Below are 6,684 nucleotides of genomic sequence, written 5' to 3'. Positions count from 1 at the left end.
CGCCGCAAGATGGACGCGCCGCGTACGGCCCCCGCCCGCTCAGCCTCAGACTCACCCAGCCGGGGGGCTCGGGCAAGCGGCGAGGAAGCACAGCGACAACCCCCACCTCCCCGCTGCCGCTTTAGATCTCCTACGCGGGTCCGCCCCAATGAATGGGAGGTGCTGTTCCACGTGGGAAGAGCCCCACGTGGTGCAGGGATGGGCTAGTAGCGGGGGGATGAGGGGGAGGGGCTGATGGGTGCGCAAGCGAGCTCGCAAGGCAGGTGGAGGTTACCTGCGCGGGGCAGAAAGGGGCTTCCCAGGCCGGCTATCTGCCGCTCATTTGGCGTGGACTAAAAAGCTGCTCGGTTTTTCTTTTCCTCCTCATGCTCCCTGGGAGTGAGAACTGAGGGGCTGGATTGTACTGAATCATCCATTCAGCTGTAGCGCACACCATGCTCTGACAGCTGCTGGCTTCTGCAGAACAGGGTTGAGCAAGAGATGCCGGCATGAAATTGATGCAGTGGATAATCATAGAATCAATCAAGAGACTGTTAAGGGTTTGGAATGGACCTTAAAGATCATCCAGTCCTAAACTCTCCTGCTGTGGACAGGACCCACTTGACCAGGTTGCTCAAAGCATTAGTCAATCTGTCCTTGAACACTGCCAGGGCTGGGGCATCCACAGCCTCCCTGGGCAACCTCTTCCAGTGTCTCGCCACCCTCACAGTAAAAAACTTCTTCCTATTATCTAACCTAAACTTCCCCCCTTTTCAATTTTTACCCATTACTTCTTCTTCTATCACTACAGTTCCTGCCAAAGAGTCCCCTTCCAGCTCCCCTGTAGGCCCCCCTAAGATACTGGAAGGCTGCCGTGAGGTGTCCACACAACCTTTTCTCCAGACTGAACAGCCCCTGATAAGGACAGTAGAACAGCATTTCACTCCCTTGATAAGGAACAACATTTGACTTCTTACCAGGGACAGTAGAACAGAATAGCACAGCCTTGGAGAAATAAATAAAGGATGTAACTTAGGCAAACAGAAGTCATGCAAAACGCAAGCAGGATTCCAGCTCAGCTCTGCAAGGCTGAAAAAGTAGAAGTTAAGCAAAACAATGACACTGCACTTAATCAAAATCGGGAGTTGAAGAACAGTCCCCTGAACAGGACACTGGATGTTGAAGACAAACCCCAAAGAACCATGGAAGGACTTTGATAAGGGGTGTGACTATGTTAAATGAAGTCCAGGAAGGGGGGATAGCTAATGAATAAGTAATCAGTGTTTATGATAAAAACTGTACACCTGACACTCGGGGCATTGATTAGAGGAAATATCCTCCAAGTGACCAGCGTGCTATAATAAAGAATGCCTGCTATCTAGTACTCAGAACCGTGCTAGAAAGTTTCTAGCCATCTGATTTCAGTATCACCCCAACTCTCTCCATCTGTCTTCACAGGAGAGGTGTCCCAGTCCTCTAACCAACTTTGTGGGCATCCTTTGGACTTGCTCCAACAGTTCCATGTCCTTTTTATGCTGGGGACACCAGAACTCCAGGCGGGGTCTGACAAGAGCAGAGTAGAGGGGGAGGATCACCCTCAGCCTGCTGGCCATGCTGCTTTTGGTGCAGCCCAGGATCCAATGATGGTGGACACTGGTGGACTTGAATTAGGCTTTTGACATAACCTCCCATGAAGCACAATACTCCCAATCAGGAAAATACACTGTTGATGAAACTGTCATGGCTCTCCCCAAAACTGGGGCAAACAGCCCAAAAGAGCTGTGGATGTTGGAAGGAGAACAGCATGGGGTCTGTGCCAGGCTTGGCAAGATCCCATTTCCATTACCATTCCTAAGAGACCACTATGGGGAAATTGTCCAGTGCACTGCAGGATGAGAAAGCATCTGAACATGAATCTTGAAGAAACTCCAAAAATAAAGTGGAATTCTAGAAAGGAGGAGAGTGATAGTTAAGGAAAGAAACCAAATAAGCAGTGAAGAACATTTGGCTGAGCAACAATTCAAATTGCATCGGAGGAGGTTTAGATTGGATATTAAAAAAAACTTCTTCACAAAAGGGTTGTGAAGCATTGGAACAGGCAGCCCAGGGAAGCGGGGGAGTCACTATCCCTGAAGATATTTAAAAGATGTGTAGGGACACTGAGGGACATGGCTTAGTGGTAGACTTGGCAGCACTGGGTTGATGGTTGGGCTTTATGATCTGAGAGGTCTTTTGCAACCTAAATGACTCTGATTAGAAAGAGATCAGGAAATCACAGTGGATCCCAGAAGTCATGTGAAACTGCTGCATGGGACTATATGGTACTAATGAAATAAAAAATACTACCAAAAAGAACAGTATCTTTCTAGTAGAGCACCTTACTTGAAACATATGTAGGATGTAGAAAGTAATTATGAACCAATAGTGCTGAAATTGGAGTACTGTGCTTATTTTGACATTTAACCATAAAGAAATCCATCCACTTGGTGGAATCCTGAAAAAAATAAGTAGGAACCCCATTCATTAAAGAAAAAAGTAAGGAATTGTTTTTCTTTTCCAGAACAAAAGTAGAGCAATAGAACAATCCTTCAGTGATTAAGAGGCAAAAGTATAAACAGTAAGGAAAGAAACTGTTGAATGCCAATTACAGCTGCACCATGCCCATTAACAGTTACCCATTGGAGAGACTGGAGGACATTTTGGGGGTAAGCATTCACAAAAACCCCTAAAACAATGTTTTACTGCTGTGTTTCTTCATCAGCTTCTCCATGTGAAAACAACAGCTATACCTGTCATGTTGCCATCTGCTTCTGCCTGTCACTGCTATAGAGCCCTGGTTCATCTCCTGTGTTATTAACAGATGTAGATGCATAAATAAGGGGAGTTGTGGTCTGAGATAAAGGCTCCTAAAATTGCTCTGGAAAAAAAGCCCCTCTTTTATGCCAAGCTGAAGTACCCAAGAACACCAAGTACCAATTAATAGGAAAAAAACCCCAACCAAACATTTCTGAAATTTCTCCTTTTTTTGCTAGAATTAAACTCCGTATTCAAAAATCATTTGCTGCACCTTAATCCTTCCTTGCTCTTTAATTAAGCAGCTGGTCAGCCTGTCCTAGTTAATTTTAATCTGTGGAACCCAGGAGTAGCATTATTCTCTTCTATCCTGGGCCTCATTTTGTTTCTTTTGACCCTCCTATTTGTTGGCTTTCTTTTTCTTGCACTGGAGAAGACAGTGAACAATTCATACCTACTTCCATGTCTGTGTTTTGCAGGCTTTTATACGTCTTTATGAAATATATATTTAACCAGATCTTTGTTTCTAGTCTGGGAGGATCCAGTCAACTTAGTCATCCTTTTCATGGAAGTTAGTTTATGCTTTTGGTCATGATCAGTGCCCTCACTGGACCTTTTGCCATCTCATTCTAAGTAAGATACCTGAAGTGAACTAGCTGGTTCATAATCTAGAAAGACCTGATCACATCCCAGCTGTCTACTGGGAATGGTCCCTGGGGCATACTATCATCCCAAACATGCCTGTGTGTTGTTCTAAGAGAGTGTTTAGTTGTTACAGGCAAAAACTGTGCCAGGGTGGCACCAACATTGTGGTGCTGACTCCTTCTATACTTGTAATTTAAACAAGGTGAAGGAACACTCATGGAACTTAATCACGCTTTTGCTAAATTTTTTTGAAAGGCCTTTGGCACAGTTTTCATCCATACCAACAAACAGTATCCCAAATAATCCTTAGACACAAGAGCTGTTAGGACAAGCCTGTGGCCATTCCCTGTTTACAAAAAAGCACCATATTTTGGAGGGTAAGAGAATTTAATAGTGTGGGTACTAACCATTCTGTTCCATAATAATTTTCTGTCTTCAGCAAGCTTAGTAGACTAACAAAAAAGCAGTCAATACAGCTGTTTGTGGAACAGTGCTTAGGGACACACCTTATGTTTAACTACCAAGCACAGATGTGGGCTGGATGTGTGAAACTAAGTGTGAGATGAATACTGCCTTGTCTACCACAAGACCATGACAGATAAGGCAGTGAGGAGGCCAGAGCTGCTTTGACTAAGCAGTTCGACATTTCCTGCAAAATTTATCAAGCCAAATGTGAAGATGTAACAAAATGTGTAAATGGGGAAATGCAGTAGCTCTCTACCTGTTTAACGAAAAAACAGTTAACTAGTGGTTAATGACCTCTAACAGTACATGACTGAGGTCACCCAAGATGTCCCAACAACATCTGAGTCATTTGTATCATCCCAGTCTCAGAGGCTGGACTTGTGTAACTAAAGAAGATGGGACTTGTTCTCTGTCTCTGAGGACAGGTTGCACAACACAGCTTACATCCATACAGCAAAACCTTCTTTTCCAAAACAACTCCATAGCAGGGTGGCCACCTCCAAACTGCTCATTGGGAAGAATAATCTGATGCTGTCCCATGAACTGTGTGCTCGCATTTCCTGGGAGAGGGCTGTCTTGCCTAGACCATACCTGTAGCAGGAACTGTTTAACACCATGGGCAGTTGAGGACTGGTACACCATCCTAACCCGTCACCATCCTCTATTTGCTGATACAGGTGTAGCCTGTATCAGCAAATAGAGTAGCTCCAGAGAGGCTGGAGCTTTGTTGTAAACCTAGAACCAGACAAGACAGTTTTGGACAGGTGGCTTTGGCATTTCCTTATGAGCAGCTCAGACATCACACCGAGTTGTTGTAGATTTTAGCCCCCAGAACGTGACTTTCTCTCACTTACTAGGCAAAAGAATAAGACATCTTCCTCAGCATTGTACATTTTGTTCCCAGAGCTAAATTAACTTCCTGGCATCACAAGCCTGTGAACCCCCCTAGGTCTGGCCCTTGATGATCCAAAGTATGGTCCAAATACTGTGTTTGATCTCAGCCTCCTACTCTGTACACAGCAGCCCCACTTCCTCCTTTTTAAATTTTGTTTCTATTTATACAGTTAACAAACCTTTCCGCATTCATCTTCACAGATCTTTGCAAGGTCTAACTCAGCTTGACTTTTGGCATTTGGTGCTGTATTCCTACAGTTTTTGACCTTCAAAACATAGCTACATAGACTGACTGACCTCTTTATCTGTTCCCACAGACTGTTTACACCTAGCATCCTTCCTTGGACAGTCATTCATCCAGGTAACTCAGGAAAATGTCCTTGTTCATTTTCCCTTTGTTTGGCATTCTAGAAAGATTTTCTACCTCTGATGTAAAATCTCATACACCCTCATATGCAATCCCAGATCTTGTCAAATTTATTAACTCCAGTCACTACTTTTCTTAAATTTCTTGATGTTTTCCCTGTGGAAAAATAAACAAACAAACAAACAAAACCCAGAAAGATCTTTTTTAACCTTTTCCCCATTCTGTTGAAATGCTACCAACACTCTGATCCAATTTTTCTTACAGTAACTAGTTCTTCTACAGCATGTTCACTACCAAAAGTAAATCCCAAATACAGCCCCCTTTGCTTGTAGAGATACACAACTGTAATACCACATCCATTTATGCTTGAGTTTGGAACTCTGACTCACACTGAGCTGCTGCCCACCATGAACCCCAGACCCCTCTCTGCAGGGCTGCTCTCCAGCCACTCCTCTCCCAGTTTATACTTGTGCCTGGCATTACTTCGTCCTGGGTGCAAAATCCGGCATTTGGACTTGTTAAATGTCATGCTATAAATCATAGCCCAATGTTCCAACCCATGTAGATCCCTCTGCAAAGCCCCCCATCCCTCAAGAAAGCCAAAAGCACCTCCCAGTTTGGTATCACCAGCAACCACAGTAATGGTGCACTGAACTCCTGCATCCAGATCATTGGTAAGTACAGGAACAGGACTGGCCCTAGAACTGATCCCTGAGGAGCACTGGTGGGGACTGGTCACCAGCTGGGTGTAGCCCCATTCACTACAGCCCTTTGAGCTCTGCCCTTCAGCCAGTCCTTCACCCAGTGCACCATGATGGTTTTATGTGCCATGTTCTTCCATACTCAGATCTTGTTTCTGTGGTCCTCTTACATTGCTCACATACACCCTTTGCACCCTCTTCACAGAATGGGTCAGGTTGGAAAGGACCACAGTAGGTCATTTGGTCCAACCTCGCTGCTCAAGCAGGGTCATCCTAGAGTACATGGCACAGGACTGCAACCAGATAGTGCTTGAATATTCTCCAGTGAGAATATCTTTTCTGCTGCTTCTCTTTTTTTCCCAGCTCAGTCGTTGCAGTAATAGAGAGCTTTTGGTATTTCTGCCTTCCTACCTGAATTAGAGACAGTCTCTTCTATAGCAGGACCAAACTGTGATGGTAGGGCTCCATGTGTATGCTCTGTACGGTAGGAACTAGTGGCCTTGCATCATTTCCAGTCTCTCTTGATAGCCAAATTCTTAACTCTCGCTCTGCCACTGGTCCAGTTGATGGTTCTGGGCACTTGAGCAAGGTCCAGGGAAAAAAACCAGGCAAGCCACACCGCAAGCGAGCAGGCTGTGCCTGTGACCACCACTGCTAAGTGCAGCGTACATGATTAGACTGGACCATGCTGTGTTCAAAGGCGTGTTCACACCTTGAATCCCCAGGAACCGGTGAGGCAGGAACAGCCTCCCGCACGGGGATCAGCCCGGAGCCCAGCCCGAAGCCCATCCCGGGCCCATCCCGGGCCCATCCCGGGCCCATCCCGGGCCCATCCCGGGC

The 6,684-nt window shown here is 45.5% G+C and overlaps 1 protein-coding gene across 4 annotated transcripts in view; it reads right to left on the bottom strand.

Moving 5' to 3' along the window:
* The window catches only part of SLC7A1 (solute carrier family 7 member 1), a 50,762-nt gene extending 44,416 nt beyond the window's left edge, over positions 1–6,346 (bottom strand). For 3 of the 4 annotated variants that reach the window (XM_017731368.1, XM_017731369.1, XM_008631453.2), the window contains exon 1: positions 56–166. The gene's annotated coding sequence lies outside the window, so the exon portion shown is untranslated. Of the gene's footprint in view, positions 1–55; positions 167–6,255 lie in introns of those variants that run through there. The other variant, XM_017731370.1, reaches the window with a different exon arrangement.
* Between the last annotated feature and the right edge of the window lie 338 nt (positions 6,347–6,684).

Source organism: Corvus brachyrhynchos, unplaced genomic scaffold (assembly GCF_000691975.1).
Source record: "Corvus brachyrhynchos isolate BGI_N302 unplaced genomic scaffold, ASM69197v1 scaffold103, whole genome shotgun sequence".
Lineage (NCBI taxonomy): Eukaryota > Metazoa > Chordata > Aves > Passeriformes > Corvidae > Corvus > Corvus brachyrhynchos.
The sequence above is the reverse complement of the archived record's forward strand: the minus strand, read 5'-3'. Positions and strand labels throughout refer to the sequence as shown.